We start from the raw sequence: 19583 nt of genomic DNA, 5'->3' as shown, positions 1-19583 counted from the left end.
CGCGACGGGAGAGGCCACAACAGAGGGAGGCCCGCATACCACAAAAAAAAAAAAAAAAAAGAAAGAAATATGTATTGGGCAGTGTATCATAAATGCTTTAAGCCATTACCCTTTGACAGTATACAAATGCTAAATCAAATGTGGTATTTTATTTATTAAAATATCAGCAAATATATTCCAAATATAAACTTATGTCATATATCCACTGCCTTTATGTATCCTCCTTCAATCCCAGTTCCTTGAGAATCATTGATCATTTATAAACAAAGTTTCTCTCTTTTATGGAACTTACTAAACTCTGTTTGATTAAATAGCAAGACATTAAGTGGGCCATCAGGAATGGACAGGATTTCAAAAGGGTGGGATGGTGGCAGATAAACTTCTTCATGATGGGACTAAGGCCCAAAGAAATAAAAGACTGGCTGTGTTTATTCAAAAAATGGTTTTGCTAGAATGGTTTGCTAGGTTACAAAAAAAAGAATTTTATCATTTAAATCACTTCTTACTATATTATCTAAGTTTTTTTGCTTTGTTTTTGTTAACAGTTTTAATGCTTGTTTTATTGACATTTAATGATAGTCACTTGTTTAAGTGTATAAGTCAATGATGTTTAGTATATTTATATTAACATCTATTTATAGTGTGCAATTATCACCACAATGAAATTTTAAATTTATTTTACCACAATGTAATTTTAGAACTCTTTGAAATTGTCTTATGAATAGTTTTTTTTAAAGTGATTTAAGGTAGAATACAATTTTTTTTTTTTTTTTTTTTTTTTTGCGTTACGTGGGCCTCTCACTGTTGTGGCCTCTCCCGTTGCAGAGCACAGGCTCCGGACGCGCAGGCTCAGCGGCCATGGCTCACGGGCCCAGCCGCTCCGCGGCATGTGGGATCTTCCCGGACCGGGGCATGAACCCGCGTCCCCTGCATCGGCAGGCGGGCTCTCAACCACTGCGCCACCAGGGAAGCCCTAGAATACAATTTTTAAGGAGAAAAATGACCCTACAACATTATTTCTAAATGTATAAAATAGCATTGGAATATAGAGCCAGACTAAGTAACTAATTTTCTACTTTTTAAGAAAATGACTAAAGTGAGTAGTTTGAATTTAAAGTAGTTAATATCAACTATGGAAGATGGTATGCCTGCTGTTATCAAAATCACCATCCTACCATTCTTTTGTATAAATTAGATGTGACTTATAAACTCTAAAATTGGTTTCCTTTAGATTTTAAGACTAGGGGTAAATGCCAACAAATGAGTTCCTCATTTGAAGCTTAGTGTCTTTTGCCTGATAAGGGTGTGAGGGTATGTACATGACCAAAATACTGAGAGTTGAAAACTTCCAGAAAAATGGCGGGGGGGGAGTTGGTATACTTAACCCCACAGGTGGGCAGGTTGATTTTAAAATGTTAGACTTTTCAGAGATCTGGCAGTATTCTTCTAATGTTACAACCTCCAAATCAGTGACAGTACATTGAGAGATTAGATTTTACACCATTTAAGTTTGCTCTTCCCAGATTCCAGTAACATTTTCACTTGCCAAAATGGAGACAGTCTCCCAAAAAGAGAATATTTAGGAAACTTCAGTGACATGGATCTCATTTGTGTCCAAATCACTATTTTAAGAAAAATAGGGGCTTCCCTGGTGGCGCAGTGGTTAAGAATCCGCCTGCCAGTGCAGAGGACACAGGTTCGAGTCCTCATCTAGGAAGATCCCACATGCTGCAGAGCAACTAAGCCCGTGCACCACAATTACCGAGCCCACGTGCCACAACTCCTGAAGCCCGCGTGCCTAGAGTCTGTGCTCCGCAACAAGAGAAGCCACCGCAATGAGAAGCTGGCACCACAAGGAAGAGTAGCCCCTGCTCGCCACAACTAGAGAAAGCCCGTGCACAGCAATGAACACCAGACGCAGCCAAAAATAAATAAATAGATAGATGATAGATACGTAAATAGATAAATTTATTTTTAAAAAAAGAAAAATAGGTTATATGCTCTGACTGTAAAACCCTTTTGCACATCTAATCCCACCGTTTATGCTAATAAGGTCCATGTCACCCCATTCTTCTCAAGACTTTGGTAATAGTTCTACATCATTCTCTACGCCCATTTTTTTAAATTTTAAAAATAGTTTTATTTTATGTATAACTGATGCATAATAAATGACACATATTTGAACTGTACAATTTAGACATATGTATTACCCACAAAACAATCAATACAACCAAGAAAATAAATGTATCTATTACCCCAAAACTTTCCCATGCCCCTCTTTAATTCTTCAGTATCACCCTTACCTGTCACCCTCACCTTTGCCCTGGACTCAGGCAATCACTGATCTGCTTCCAGTCCCTATAGATTACTTTGCATTTTCTAGACTTTTAAATAAATGGAATGCATCAAGTATGCATTCCTTTTTGTTTAGCTTCTTTCCTTTTTATTGATGAGTAGTGTTTATTTGGGGATATAACATAGAAATGGATAGATATATCATCCATTCCTCTGTTTTATTGTTTGTCTGTTGTTCCCTATGCTCATTTAAAAGCCCATACAGGAATATGGATGCCTTATTTTACAGGTTTGCACATATTTGTGTCTGCCTGTGCCTATGAATGCCCCAATCATTGGTTCTCAAATTTGGCTGCACAATGGAATCACCTGCAGAACTGTAGCCACCACTGGTGCCTAGGGTCTCACCTAGAGATTCTAATTTTATTAGCATGAAGATTTTTAATAGCTCTCCTGGTGATTCTAATAAGCAGCAAAGTTTGAGAACCACTGCTCTAAACTACTTCTGAAAATTTAGAACATATTCATGTTCTATGACTGGTACTAAGAACTAATTCTGCTGTGAATGCAACACTGAACACGTGTAAGACTATATATATTCTTAGTCTGAAAATGAGAGACAAGAGCTTCCTGAAGCAACAACAGTCTTTGCCAGAGGGACTGATACACTTTCCATTTGAAAATATTTCTTCCTTGACCTTTTGCTGTCGACCAGATGCTTCATTATTTCTTATTATGAGTTTTACAGAATCAGATGAGTGCTATTTGCATTGGCCTCCATCACTTCCTGGTTAGGGGCAGATTAAAATCCCTATATTACCTTTAGAAGAATTTCTCTGTTGGCACCAGTTATATTCAGGAGACCTTTTAAAAGTAAACAAGAAAACCCTTCCTAATATAATCTATTTTGGAGGTTGGGATTTGTGGTTGATTGCATTCACATTATTATTTAAAAGAAATGCAAAAGAGAGAAAAGGCACAAAATATAAAATATTAAGATAAACCTTAAATATGACATTAAGATAAATACGTGAATTTTGGAATTCATTTATTTTGACTTATTTAACAATTTTATTTGAAAAGAACATTTTAAAATACTTTTAAGCTGTTGAATTTGAAGTTTTTCTGAAGCATCTTCTTTTTTTTTCTGCCAGCAGAATTCTCTGAGGCAAATCGAGTGAAATATTTCGCTGGAGGGGATACTTTACTTCCAAGAAGCATTCCTTTGCATCATGAAATATATCAAGGAAAGAAAAAAAAAAATCAAAGACAATGCTAAAATTTGTGGCAGACAAAAGCATTTAATATGGTCATGAGATCACTTAACTGTCCTATAGCTTAAATCAAGATTTTTAAAATATGTCTGTTAATTATTCAAGTATTAAAACATGCACCCACATAGTTTTCACTTCTTTCATTTAAATGTTCCTTGTTTTTCCCTTTGATGACATATCAAGGGAAGAGAACGCCCTTTACTACTTATCTCAGACATCTGCTGCTAAGGAAACTTCTGTTAATTATACTGACATATCTAACCTGTGAGGATTTTTTTTTTTAAATGAACTAGAGACTAAAAGGTAAAAAGAAAATAAAAGAGGAACTACATTTAAATCATTCAATAATTGAATGATATGTCTAGGTCATTTTCCCGTTAATAACTTGGTTTTCATATATTCAGAGTCTCTAACAATTTAAGGTCTAAAGATTCAGAACATGCTTTATAAGCAATTGGGAGGCAAGGGAGATGATATATCAAGTGTAAGAATGTTCTTTTTGTGTTCAAGTCTCTCCTTCTAATAGACTGTGTGTGTGATTTTTTTTTTTTTGGCATAGTTAGTACCTCATGTCCTTAATAGTGTCTTGCATCATTATATTAAGGAGGTTCTTGCCTGAAGGAAAAGGGAAGATTTATTCCTATGAGATTTTCTTAGATATTGTGTGGATCGTAGATGGCACAGTTTTACATTTATTGAAATTGTCTTTCCCCTTGGGTCTTAAGAAAATATGCCTAAAGCTATTATTGCATCTATCGACTCTGTGGGATTTCATGTACGTGGTTTTTCGTCCCAAGTGGTTCAAAAATGACCTTTATGAGCCAAAGTTCAAGCTGAGTGAAGGTTCTGAGACTGAGATTAGAGACCTGTCAGTTGCCTGGAAGGATAAAAGTGTAAAATCATATGTGACGCTCAGTTCAGTCACATCAAACACTAAGAAATGTTTACTGAATGAACTACACCATCCCTAATCACACTTTTCCCTTAAGTATCCACATTATCATGGGCCCCAAACACCAAGAGAGGTTGCAAATGCAGAGCTCCTAATAAGTATGCACCAATTACAACAGGCATGTGCACGCACCTTAATTTCTTACAGCAATTATTTTTACTGTTCAAATGAATTTGACTTGTTGTTAGACACCCTCCATCCCATTCCTCCACTTCTTTTAATTAACTTTTCAAAAATAAGAGAGAACGATCTGAGACATCATAGACATTATTGCATATAATGGGAAAAGCAAAGCAAACTACATGCTTACAAGAGCAAGATAAGAACATTTTCTGAACCATGGTGCTCTTAAAGAACAAGTTCCCTTTGTGCACAGTTCTATAATATCTAATTCATGGGAGTGAAAAAGGGGAGTTTAAATGACAAATGCATAGTAGGCAACTGTGAATGTAAGATGTAATTTCTGGAGGTCAGATACTATTCTGCTGCAGATACCACTCCCACTGACAATGAATTAAACTGGAGTGGAAATCCTCAGTAGGAATACATCCCATCCCCTTCCTACCCACCACCGTGCAGTCACAGTCTTTTAATTTGCCATACCTTGGTTGTATACTTTCACTCTCTGAATGGCTGAAGACATACTGCATGCCATACTGATGCATCATTTGGAAAAAAAAATTGGCACTAACAGGCTTGTTATATTTACATGATGCAGTACTGTGTGTTTGGCTATTTGAGACATATCTTTTTAAAATTTTATTTTCTTTTTTTATACAGCAGGTTCTTATTAGTTATCTATTTTATACATATTACTGTCTATATGTCAAGCCCAATCTCCCAATTCATCCCACCACCACCACCCCAACTTTCCCCCTTTGGTGTCCATACATTTGTTCTCCAGATCTGTGTCTCTATTTCTGCCTTGCAAACCGGTTCATCTGTACCATTTTTCTAGATTCCACATATATGCATTAATACATGATTTTGTTTTTCTCTTTCTGACTTACTTCACTCTGTATGACTGTCTCTAGGTCCATCTACATCTCTGCAAATGACCCAATTTCGTTCATTTTGTGGCTGAGTAATATTCCATTGTAGATGGAATCTTCTTTACCCATTCATCTGTTGATGGGCATTTAGGTTGCTTCCATGACCTGGCTATTGTAAACAGTGCTGCAGTGAATATTGGGCTGCATGTGTCTTTTTGAATTATGGTTTTCTCTGGGTATATGAGAGCAGTGGGAATGCTGGGTCATATGGTAGTTCTATTTCTAGTTTTTTAAGGAACCTCCATACTGTTCTCCATAGTGGCTGTATCAATTTACATCCCCACCCACAGTGCAAGAGGGTCCCCTTTTCTCCACATCTCTCCAGCATTTGTTGTTTGTAGATTTTCTGATGATGCCCATTCTAATCGGTGTGAGGTGATACCTCATTGTAGTTTTGATTTGCATTTCTCTAATAATTAGTGATGTTGAGCAGCTTTTCATGTGCTTCTTGGCCATCTGTACACATTCTTTGGAGAAATGTCTATTTAGGTCTTCTGCCTATTTTTTGATTATTATTTTTTTTAATATTGAGCTGCATGAGCTGTTTATATAATTTGGAGATTAATCCTTTGTCCGTTGATTCATTTGCAAATATTTTCTCCCATTCTGAGGGTTATCTTTTCATCTTGTTTATAGTTTCCTTTGCTGTGCAAAAGCTTTTAAGTTTCATTAGGTCCCATTTGTTTATTTTTGTTTTTCTTTCCATTACTCTAGGAGGTGTGTCAAAAAAGATCTTGCTGTGATTTATGTCAAAGAGTGTGGTCTTTCTATCTTGTTCCATTGATCTATATTTCTGTTTTTGTGCCAGTACCGTATTGTCTTGATTATGGTAGCTTTGTAGTATAGTCTGAGGTGAGGGAGTCTGATTCCTCCAGCTCTGCTTTTTTCCCTCAAGTTTGCTTTGGCTATTCAGGGTCTTTTGTGTCTCCATACAAATTTTAAGATTTTTTGTTCAAGTTCTGTAAAAAATGCCATTGGTAATTTCATAGGGATTGCATTGAATCTGCAGATTGCTTTGGGTAGAATAGTCATTTTCACAATATTGATTCTTCCAATCCAAGAACATGGTATATCTCTCCATCTGTTTGTGTCATCTTTGATTTCTTTCATCTGTGTCTTATAGTTTTCTGAGTACAGGTCTTTCACCTCCTTAGGTAGCTTTATTCCTAGGTATTTTATCCTTTTTGTTGCAATGGAGAATAGGATTGTTTCCTTAATTTCTCTTTCTGAACTTTTGTTGTTACTGTATAGGAATGCCAGAGATTTCTGTGCATTAATTTTGTATCCTGCAACTTTACCAAATTCATTGATTAGCTCTAGTAGTTTTCTGTTGGCATCTTTAGGATTCTCTCTGTATAGTATCATGTCATCTGCAAAGAGTGACAGTTTTACTTCTTCTTTTCTAATTTGTATTCCTTTTATTTCTTTTTCTTTTCTGATTGCCGTGGATAGGGCTTCCAAAATTATGTTGAATAGTGGTGGCAAGAGTGTACATCCTTGTCTTATTCCTGATCGTAGAGGAAATGCTTTCAGTTTTTCACCATTGAGAATGATGTTTGCTGTGAGTTTGTTATATATGGCCATTATTTTATTGAGGTCGGTTCCCTCTATGCCCACTTTCTGGAGAGTTTTTATCATAAATGGGTGTTGAATTTTGTCAAAAGCTTTTTCTGCATCTACTGAGATGATCACATTGTTTTTATTCTGCAATTTGTTAATATGGTGTATCATATTGATTGATTTGCATATATTGAAGAATCCTTGCATCCCTGGGATAAACCCCACTTAATCATGGTGTATGATCCTTTTAATATCTTGTTGGATTCCATTTGCTAGTATTTTGTTGAGGATTTTTGCATCTATATTCATCAGTGATATTGGCCTGTAATTTTCTTTTTTTTGCAGTATCTTTGTCTGGTTTTGGCATCAGGGTGATGGTGGCCTCGTAGAATGAGTTTGGAAGTATTCCTTTCTCTGGAATTTTTTGGAAGAGTTTGAGAAGGATGGGTACTAGCTCTTCTCTAAATGTTTGATAGAATTCACTGTGAAGCCATCTGGTCCTGGACTTTTGTTTGTTGGAAGACTTTTAATCACAGTTTCAATATCATTACTTGTGATTGGTGTGTTCATATTTTCTATTTCTTCCTGTTTCAGTCTTGGAAGGTTATACCTTTCTAAGAATTTGTCCATTTCTTCCAGGTCGTCCATTTTATTGGTATAGAATTGTTTGTAGTAGTCTCCTATGATGCCTTGTATTTCTGTGGTATCCATTGTAACTTTTTTTCATTTCTGTTATTGATTTGAGTCCTCTCCTTTTACTTGATGAGTCTGGTTAAAGGTTATCAATCTTGTTTATCTTCTCAAAGAACCAGCTTTTAGTTTTATTGATCTTTCTTTTTTTTTAAATTAATTAATTAATTAATTTCTTTTTGGCTGCTTTGGGTCTCTGTTGCTGCACACGAGCTTTCTCTAGTTGCAGCGACTGGGGGCTACACTTTATTGTGGTGTGCAGGCTTCTCATTGTGCTGGCTTCTCTTTGTTGCAGAGCACAGGCTCTAGGCACGCGGGCTTCAGTAGTAGTGACATGCGGTCTCAGTAGTTGTGGCACACGGGCTTAGTTGCCGCACGGCATGTGGGATCTTCCCAGACCAGGGATCGAACCCATGCCCCCGGCATTGGCAGGCAGATTCTCAACCACCACACTACCAGGGAAGCCCTTATTGATCTTTCCTATTGTTTTCTTGCTTTCTATTTCATTTATTTCTGCTCTGATCTTTATGATTTCTTTCCTTCTACTAACTTTGGGTTTTGTTTGTTCTTCTTTCTCTAGTTCATTTAGAGGTATGGTTAGATTGCTCACTTGAGAATGTTCTTGTTTCTTGAGATAAGATTTTATTGCTATAAACTACTCTCTTACAACTGCTTTATCTGCATCCCATAGGTTTTGGATCATTGTGCTTTCGTTGTCATTTGTCTCTAGGTATTTTTTGATTTCCTCTTTGATTTCTTCAGTGATCTCTTGATTATTTAGTAACGTATTGTTTAGCCTCCATGTGTTTGTGTTTTTTACATTTTTTCCCCTGTAATTTTTTTCTAATCTCATAGCATCGTGCTTGGAAAATATGCTTGATATAATTTCAATTTTCTCAAATTTACTGAGGCTTGATTTGTGACCCAAGATGTGATCTATCCTGGAGAATGTTCCGTGTGCACTTGAGAGGAAAGTGTAATCTACTGTTTTTGGATGGAATGTTCTATAAATATCAATTAAATCTATCTGGTCTGTTGTGTCAATTAAAGCTTGTGTTTCCTTATTAGTTTTGTTTGGATGATCTTTCCATTGGTGTAAGTGAGGTGTTAAAGTCCCCCAGTATTATTGTGTTATTGTCGATTTCCTCTTTTATAGCTGTTAGCATTTGCCTTATATATTGAGGTGCTCCTATATTGGGTGCATATATATTTATAATTGTTATATCTTCTTCTTAGATTGATCCCGTGATCATTATGTAGTGGCTTTCCTTGTCTCTTGTACCATTCTTTATTTTAAAGTCTGTTTTATCTGATATGAGTATTGCTCCTCCAGTTTCCTTTTGATTTCCATATACATGGAATATCTTTTTCCATCCCCTCACTTTCAGTCTGTATGTGTCCCTGGGTCTGAAGCAGGTCTCTTGTAGACAGTATATGTATTGGTCTTGTTTTTGTATCCATTCAGGGAGCCTGTGTCTTTGGATTGGAGCATTTAATCCATTCACCTTTAAGGTAATTATCGATATGTATTTTTCTACTACCATTTCCTTAAATATTTTGGGTTTGTGTCTGTAGGTCCTTTTCTTCTCATGTGTTTCCCACTTAGAGAAATTCCTTTAGCATTTGTTGTAGAGCTGGTTGGTGGTGCTGAATTCTCTTAGCTTTTGCTTGTCTGTAAAGCTTTTGATTTCTCCATCAAATCTGAATGAGATCCTTGCCAGGTAGAGTAATCTTGGTCGTAGGTTCTTCCCTTCATCACTTTAACTATATCATGCCACTCCTTTCTGGTTTGTAGAGTTTCTGCTGAGAAATCAGCTGTTAACCCTATGGGAGTTCCCTTGTATATTATTTGTCATTTTTCCCTTGTTGCTTTTAATAATTTTTCTTTATCTTTAATTTTTGTCAATTTGATTACCATGTGTCTTGGCGTGTTTCTCCTTGGGTCGATCCTGCCTGGACCTCTCTGCGCTTCATGTACTTGGGTGGCTATTTCTTTTCCCACGTGAGGGAAGTTTTTGACTGTAATCTCTTCAAATATTTTTTCGGGTCCTTTCTCTCTTCTCCTTCTGGACCCTACAATGTGAATGTTGGTGCATTTAATGTTGTCCAAGAAATCTCTTAGGCTGTCTTCATTTTTTTTCATTCTGTTTTCCTTATTCTGTTCCACAACAGTGAATTCCACCATTCTGTCTTCCAGGTCACTTATCTGTTCTTCTGCTTCAGTTATTCTGCTATTGATTCCTTCTAGTATATTTTTCAATTCAGTTATGGTATTATTCATCTCTGTTTGTTCTTTAATTCTTCTAGGTGTTTGTTTTTTAATTCTTCCAGGTCTTTGTTAAGCATTTCTTGCTTCTTCTCGATCCTTGCCTCCATTCTTTTTCCAAGGTCCTGGATCATTGTCACTATCATTATTCTGAATTCTTTTTCTGGAAGTTTGCCTATCTCCACTTCATTTAATTGTTTCTCTGGGGTTTATTCTTTTCTTTCATCTGGTACATAGTCCCCTGCCTTTTCATTTTTTCTTTCTTTCTGTGGATGGGGTTTTCATTCCACAGCCTGCAAGATTCTAGTTCTTCTTGCTTCTGCTGTCTGCCCTCTGGTGAATGAGGCTATCTAAGAGGCTTGTGCAAGGATGGGAGGGACTGATCGAGACTTATATATCTTTGTTTGAGAAAGAATAAGTTAAGCTAATGAATTATTTGGGATAGTAACCAAACCATTGAAAAGACAATAATAAGAGAAAAAAAAAAGCTAAACTCATAAATCTGAACTCTGGAAGTCCTATTATTTAAACAGCTGCATATTTTTATTAATTACTTAAAACTAGTTTTACTGCAGTATTCTCCATAATGTGTTTGGAGGTCTTAAAGCACATGTGTTTCCTTTAACATTTATCTTTAAACAGATTTCTACCTTATTATTAGTTTTTTGGTTTTTTTTTAATGCTTACACAGAGAACTGATTTCCCTAGTTTATAATTAAATAACTCTTGGTCTTCACTAATTCCAAATTGTGTAACATGATAAAATAATCTAATTAAAAAAGGAATAGCCTCTATTTTACATAATGTATTCAACAAACAAAAACTAAAAATTCCTGTGATTTTTTTTATCTTAAGGGAATTATATAGACAAGAGCTTAATTAAAGTTGATCTCTCTCTATTTTATATCTTTACTGATAGAGACTTCTTGAAATGGTTCTATTTTTAAGTGGAGGAAAGATTGCTTAAAATCTCTGTTATCCAAAACTAAATTATAAACAGGAATTAGTATCTAGAATGCTTAAGCTATTTAGAACTTTTCACCTCTACCATCAAAGTGTACATTTGTGGGACTTCCCTGGCAGTCCAGTGATAAAGAATCTACCTTCCAATGCAGGGGACTTGGGTTTGATCCCTGGCCAGGGAAGTAAAATCCCATGTGCTGTGGGGCAACTAAACCTGCAGGCCACAACTACGGAGCTCGCGTGCTCTGGAGCCCACGTGCCATAACTAGAGAGAAGCCCACATGCCTCAATGAAGAGACTATGCACCGCAACAAAAGATCTCACATGCCTCAACAAAGATCCTGCATGCTGCAACTAAGACCAGATGCAGCCAAACAAACAAACAAAAAAACAGTGTACGTTTGTACCTCATGTCCTCTCTTTCAAAAAGATCATAGATTTAAATAATATATGGACTTTCTACCTAACAGTCAAGAGAATTATTATCAAAAATACATTTTAAAAATATGTGATGGGGCTTCCCTGGTGGCGCAGTGGTTGCGCGTCCGCCTGCCGATGCAGGGGAACCGGGTTCACGCCCCTGTCTGGGAGGATCCCACATGCCGTGGAGCGGCTGGGCCCGTGAGCCATGGCCACTGAGCCTGCGCGTCCGGAGCCTGTGCTCCGCAACGGGAGAGGCCACAACAGAGGGAGGCCCGCCTACCACAAAAAAAAAAAAAAAAAAAAAAAAAATGTGATGAATATTTACAGAATTATTTCTGCTTTGACAAACCATAAAGTTACAAGATGAGGAAAGTTATTATAAATCCTTCCAACCTAAAGATCAGAGAAAAATCTCCTCCTACTTCTGGCAGGGGGAGAGGAAAAATTATGATTTTCAAAATATGCCCAGAACTCTCTGCTTTCCTTAGCAAGGCCTGCCCTCAAAGAAAACTATTTTCCAAAACCTAACTGACCTGAAGAAAGGGAAATACCCAACTCCAGCTCTTCTAGCCTTCAATGTGGAACAAGAGACAGAAAGACTGAGACCTAATCGTAAGACTATAGGGTGTGCCTCCTGCCCCACACCTCACTCAGAGGATTAAAGCTAAAAGAACTGCAAGCCTCAGTTCCTGAGGTTTCCCTAAGGAGTCTTTAGAGAAACCCAAAGACAACAGGGAAAACAAAAACAAAGACTCTAGAGGAAATTTTAGCCTGTGACACCACAGCTAAAGCAAACAGGAAGCACCATATAATTGCCAGCCATATAACCAAAACCTTACACTAGAGGCCTATTTACCTCAGTTTCTTTTTCCTGATACGTCACGTCCAAGTTTCAATAAAAATGTACAAGTCATGCTAAAAGGCAACAAACACAGTCTGAAGGGACAAACATCAGAAGTAGGCTCGGATATGGCAGAGATTTTGAAATTATCAGACTGGGAATTTAAAGTAAGTTTTAATATGCTAATGGAAAAAGTGGACAGTGGCAAGAACAGATGGGTAATTTAAGCAGAGGATGGAAACTCTAAGAAAGAACTGAAAGGAAATGCTAGATATCAAAATCACTGTTACAGAAATGGAGAATACCTTTAATGGGGCTCACCTGTAGACTGGATGTGGCTGAAGAAAGAGTCAGTGAGTCTGAAGATATATCAGTAGGAAGTTCCTAAACTGAAAAACAAAGAGAAAGAAGAATGGGGAAAAAACAACAACAACAATAGAATAGAATATCCAAAATCTGTGGGACAATTACAAAAGATGTAACATACATCTAATAGGAACACCAGAAGGAGAAAAGAAAAGAGTAAGGAGAAGAAATATTTGAAATAATAATGACTAAGAATTTTCCAAAATTAATGACAGACACCAAACCACAGATCCAGATATCTCAGAGGACACCAAGCAGGATAAGTACCCAAAAAAATCTATGCCTGGGAAAATATATTAAACTGCAGAAAATCGAAGACAAAGAGAAAATCTTGGAAGAAGCCAGAGAAAAAAATCTCATCTGTAAAGGAAGAGATTTATATTGGATTTCTTTACAGATAATTATGCAAGTATGAAGAAAGTGAAACAAAATATTTAAAATATTGATAGGAGAAAACATTAACTGAGATTATGTATTCAGTAAAATTACCAATCTAAAGCAAAGGAGAAATACTTTCTCAAACAAAGAAAAATTCAGGGAATTTGTCACAAGTATACCCACCTTAAGAAATGTTAAAAGAAGTTCTTTAGAGCAAGGAGAAATGACATATGTCAGAAACTCAGATCTACATAAAGAAAGGAAGAGAGTTAAAGAAGGAATAGATAAAGATAAAACAAAAAAATGGGCAAAAGATTTAAATAGGTACATCACAAAAGAAAATATTCAGATGGTCAATAAACATAACATCATTAGTTAAGAAGGATGTGCGAATTAAACAACAATGAGATGCCACTATATAACTCCCCACCTAGTCACCCATTGACAAAAGCTAAAAGACAAAAATCATTCAAGTGGTGGTAATGGTGTGGAGCAACTGGAGTTCTACACTGCTGAGGAAATAGAAACTGGTACACACACTCTGAAAAACAATCTGGCAGCATCTTCAAAAACCAACCATATCTGCTACATTCTAAGGCTCTGTAATCCTCTCTTAAGAATATACCCAACAGAAATGCAAATATAAGTTCACCACAAGGCAAGTTAAAGAATGTTTATAGCAGCAACTGTTTGCACTATCCAAAATCTAGAAATGCCCCCCTTCAATAGACACAATGGTATAGCCACACAATGAAATACTCTAAAGAGAATGTACTTTATATAACAGAATAATATGAGTGAATTTCAAGTGTAATGCTGAGCAGAAGAAACCAGATACAAGAGAATGTATACTGAATGAGTCAGCTGCGTCATGTTCAAAAACAGGCAAAACTAATCTATAGTATTTGAAGTCAGCCCCTGAGGGTCTTAATGGGAATTCCAGGGACTATGGAGAAAGAAGTTTGGAAATTACTAGTTTAAAGAATAAAAGGAAAGTGCCCCCCAGATCTGCTTGATCATTTGGATCCTCAAAGAGCTTGTTCATACATATAAGACTCATCAAGACTTACTAATCAGAATGTCTGGGGTCACAGTGAAGGCTTGGATATCTATATTTCTAATCAACAGTCTTGAACATGTTTATGCTGAGGAAAGTCTGGAAAATGCTGCTCTGGAAGCTATCTTAGAGCAGTAGATCTCAAACTTCAATCGGCAGACTCACTTGTGTGCTTCTTTCAAAAGCTAATTTTAGAGCCTCATTCCATAAAATATGAATCAGTTCTTGTAGGGTAGAATCCAGAAATACGAATGAACATGTTCCTTATTCTGGGAAACATGCCTTAGAAGTTGTATAATTACAGCCAAGGAAAATCAGACCCTAAGAGGTTAAAGAACAATGTTAAGGTCACAAAGCCATGGTGGGACCAAGAATGGAACTAAAGTCTCCTGACTAATAGTTCAAGACTCCTTGTACAACACCCCTCTCTGTCCATGACTACCCATTTCCAGTCCTTTGATCAGAGGCTGAACACATGCTATGTGTTCTCTGATTTAACTTCATCAGGAATCTGTTACAAAATCAAATTTCACATTACCCATCAAACTACGTGGAGACACAGAACAGAGAAATGGCAAAACCCTTCGGACAATTAGAAAATCTATTACTTTCAGAGGCACTCTGTGGATTATCCATTTTCCTCTTCCTCCCCTTATTGCTGCCATAAGCAGAAAGGCTTCTATGTGGTATTTTGCTTTCTGTGTTGTAAGAAATAAGCAGATAAATTTTATAAACTCTCTGAGACTCAGGTCAAAGGTGAAGTGGCCCTTCACCACTAAAGAAAGATCATTAGTGTATATATTATTTTGTAAAAAGGAAATCCAAAAAAGAAAATTCTCCATCATTTCCAACAAGGATTTTAGCCTTACCAAAATTAGTCATGGAGGTTATACCTACTGAAATTATGGACAAAAATATTTGTTGCATTAGAATTCTGCTAATCAGATAATTAAGCAGTCTTTGCTTTTGTTTTAAAAATATTTCTCTAAGATGCAGAGGGAAATAACAGTAAACATATACTATCAAAACTAATGTGAAAAATATAATGGAAATACCAATGTTGGTGGGCTGTTGAGGAACTGGAGCTCTCATGCATGAAGACGGCAGTACAAATTAGTACAAACCCTTTGTAAAACTGTACAATTAGTTTTAAACACACACATACCTTATGATGTACAAATTCTGCTCTAGGTAAATGCCCAGTTGAAATGTATATATGTGTTTACCAAAATAACATAGATAAGATATTCATAGCAACACTATTCCTATTAGTCCCAAGCTGGAAATTATCCAAATGTCCAATAGTAAAATGGATAAATATGCTATCTTACAGTCATGTCAAGGGATATTATCAGCAATGAGAAGTGCTAACGACTACACATAATAAACTGGTTGAAACAAAAATTGAGTATAAGTCTGGCATGAGAGAATACACTCTTTATGATTCCATTTACATTAAATTCAAGAACAGACAAGACTAATCTGCATTGTTCAAAGACAGGATAGGGATTACCTTTTGGGGGGATAGTGACTGCAAAGGGGTCCCCGGAGGCTTCTGGGCACTGGTAATGTTCTGTTTCTGGATCTGAGTTCTGGTTACAGGGGTGTTCAGTTTGTAAAAGTTCAAGGTATTATACACTTATGAGTTATGCATTTTTGTGTATGTATATCATACTGTGATAAGGTACTTTTAAAAGGCAAATAACACACACATACAGTCTATTGCAAGTGAAAGTCTTACAAATGCTTTGCTGAGATACCTGCTTCTACATAGTCAAGGCTTATCTGGGCCTTGATTCTCTCTGAATACGTGCCTTGTCTCTGGATGGTTGGTTGGGATATGCATCCATATTTATAATGGAAGAATGCTGGGCTTGAGAATTAGATAGACTTTGGTGCAAATCCCTGTTGGGTCTCTTCTTAAATTTGTGATCTTGAGGATGTTAAACAGTTTATTTGAACTTTAGTTTCCTTGTGTGTAAAACGAGGATAATACCACTGACCCTGTAGTAACCCTGAGAGGGTTAATTGAAATTATTGAAGTATTCAGTATATGTCTGACACAGAATAGGTGCTCCAAATTGTAGTTATTGTGACATGGAGATGCTTATGGGAATATTTCTGTCTACTTGCTAATCTCTGCCCTCAGTTAACATATTTACCTCAATTAGCCATCCCTGACTTGTGTCAGGGGTGATTTTCCTTCTTGATGATCCCATACTGATACTCAACATTCAGACTTCCAAGCAGCTTTCAAACCCTTGTGTATTTTTGCATCTATGCAGAAAAATGCAATGTTTTTATCTCTGAGGTTTTTTTTTCCCTTTCCAGTGTAGCTCCCTTTGCATTTACATTTTCAAAATTGTGTACAGTGCTAAACTTTTGCTGAGAGCCACTGCTAATGAAATTACTGTTCTCTGGGAATCAAAAACCCTCTTCCTAATGGTGCTGCCTGATCTAATGCTTCATAAACATGCTGTTGCCTCTGAAGAGAAAGAGCGTGAATTGCCCACCACATGGAATCACCTCTTACTCAGGGGTCTCAGCTGCATATTTGTTTAACCTGGTTCACCTCAAATACTGTGTGCATTTCTGCTGTCACCTACATGACCTCTCCTATTTTTTTTTCACTTTCCATTTGTATTTTTAAAGTGCTTCTCAAACATTCACTGCCATACCTCCCAGCCGCCAATAAAATAGGTCAATGTTATTAGCCCCATTTTACAGATGAGGTTAAGAGAGTTCCCAGAGGTTACAAGTGAGTTAGTGGGAAGGGAGCTAGCAACTGACATTTTCTTGGATCTACAGTTTTATGTTATACAGTTCCAGGGCTACAGGGAGAACGTTGTTCCCTGCTTTGTGGAGAACAAACCAGAATGGCTGAGGGTAACACTTGACTAAACAGGAAACCTTTCCTGAACACATTGTGTTATAATGGCATCTGCAGTATTAAATTTCTAAGACAATTGTATTCTTAATGATGTTTTGCTACCTGTGATTTTACAACTAAAATATCTGCTGATCCATCTATCTATCTCCCCATCACATATCTAGCTACTGTTCTCTCTCTAAATATTTCAGTCACTTTTAAATTACAGAATACTTATTCAACAGAATCTCAAAATTCCTAAAAGCTAATTATCGGAAATTCTTTACAGTTATAAGGTGGTAGCATAAATAAGGAAGGCTATTAGTTCTGACTAGATTTTACTAAATGTCCGTGACGAGGAAGGAGAGACTTTTGGGAAAACAACTCAGCTTTCCCCATCCTCCCAGAGGTGGCAGTTTCCAAGGCCATCTGTCCGCCCTCTTTCCACACCAATCCCAGGAAGGGACCTCAGTTACAGGGAATGGAATTACTGTATGTCAATACGGAGAACACTGCTTGTTATTGGGATTTTTTTTCTAAACTAACAGTTAAGTGTTTTATTTAGTTATGTGCTTATTTAAAGGTGCTCAGTTGAATGCAGTGAAGCCTTTTAGTTTAAATGGAAGATCATGAACATGGAGCAACAAGTAATTTAATGTTTTTATTTGAAGCTGCCTCAGATTCCACTATAATAATAAACGTTTCAAAAATCTCTGTCTGAATCTTTGCCCTCCAAATATGGGAATTAATTGATTAATTAAATGTGAGGTAATAATGTCAAGATCTGATGACAAAGCTCTGGAAAACCCAGCATGTAATGTCATGATAGATTGTGTTTCTATGTAAAATAAAATAAGGGTGTGTGTGTGTGTGTGTGTGTATGTGTGTGTGTGTATGAGAGAGAGAGAGAGATATGTGAGGGGTGGGTGGTAGAGAGAAAGGAATACATAGCAATATATTTTAAGGAAAAAAATTATTCAAATATAATTTTTGAGTTAAGGTCAAATGTGAAGTGATGGGAACATGTAGACCTTTAAGAAACATGATTTAATGTGGATTTCTAGAATGAAATATGTAATAATAAATAAATAACATGCCTAAAATTGATACACCAAATTTTTATAAAAATAGATTTGTGTAATTAGTATGATACTATGAAAACATTTGAAGGGAACTCACACAGACATCACAGTATATTAATACTTACATACATTAACTGTCATATGTATTAGTGCCAAATAACTAAAAATATAAAGAAGTTTGTTTCAACATATCTCCATTGAAACACTATTATGTTTTTTTAAATATTAAATTAAATATTTGTGCTTTAATAAGATTACAGGAAAAGTTTCTTAGCTTCTAACTTTTTCTTAAAAACTTACATTTTATAATATATGTACTTAAAGGAAACTTTCTGAAGATTTTTAAACTTGTAATTCAACAATAGTTGGAAGGTTTGCTTTGGGCTTAACCTATGCCAGGGTAAGCCATGCTAACGGTTTCATCATGTTTTCAGCTTTAAGGAAATGACTTTTTCTTCATTCAGAAGTCTCACTGCTTATGCAGAGTCCTTTTCTATTTATACTATGATGGAAGTGATCATTTTACCTGGTTCTCCCACCTCAATGAATCCTCTCAGTTTATTCATTCCAACTTTAGTAGAGGCATAAAATATTCTATAGATTAATGCCAATAGGCTGCTTACTTTTGATAGTGTGAATTTGGGGAAAAAATCCATTTAAAAAATTAAGTGATATGCAAGGAAAGCTGTGGGAAACCAAATGTGTTTTTCCTTATTATTTTGTCTTTTATAATATTGTAATAATTTCTAGTCATGCCAAATTTGTTTTCTGATTTCTCTAGATGTTGGTGATTCTTTTAATTACTTTTTAAAGACAAAACTCTATGTCACTGCTTTTGTGGAATCTGCCTATCGTTGGGTATTAAAATATGGATATTTCCCAGTAGGTCTTTCATCAGGTTACTGCTGAAAATGGCCATCAGTTCTAATAATATTGAAATTTATATTCTATTAAAATTAAACCTTTGCTTTCTTCTGAGATTTAGACTCTAAGGACTAAAAATATTGTAAAATGTGAGTTACCAGGACATATTCTTGAAGGGCCAGGCAATGACTCAAGTATGACAAATCAGAGACATAGATGTAATATTTAGGTTGGCCTTTCAGGAGAATGAACTGACATAGAAACCAGTTGGTATGTAGACAGCAGTCCAAGCAGTTGAAGATTTGGAATTTGTTTAGGGCCCAGGAAGACCTCCTTTCAACTTGATTGCTTCTGTAAAGACCCTATTTCCAAATAAGGTCACATCCTGAGGTACTGGGGCTTAGGACTTCAACATATCTTTTTTACGGGGGAACAATTTACCCATAATCCTTTCAATGAAATGGACAGAACATTCAAACCTTCACGAGAAGTGACTACATAGAGAAGGACAAGGTAAAAACTAGCAGGAATCCTGGGGAAACAGATGAGAGCTGAGGTCCAGTATTAGTGGTGGAAGCAAGATTTTAAGAGCTGAGCCAGGAGGAGCAGATTGCAGCAACTTTTTGTAGACCAGCTATCCCCACAGGGGAA

Source organism: Physeter macrocephalus, chromosome 7 (genome assembly GCF_002837175.3).
Source record: "Physeter macrocephalus isolate SW-GA chromosome 7, ASM283717v5, whole genome shotgun sequence".
In the NCBI taxonomy this organism is placed as follows: domain Eukaryota; kingdom Metazoa; phylum Chordata; class Mammalia; order Artiodactyla; family Physeteridae; genus Physeter; species Physeter macrocephalus.
This window is presented reverse-complemented; position numbering follows the sequence as displayed.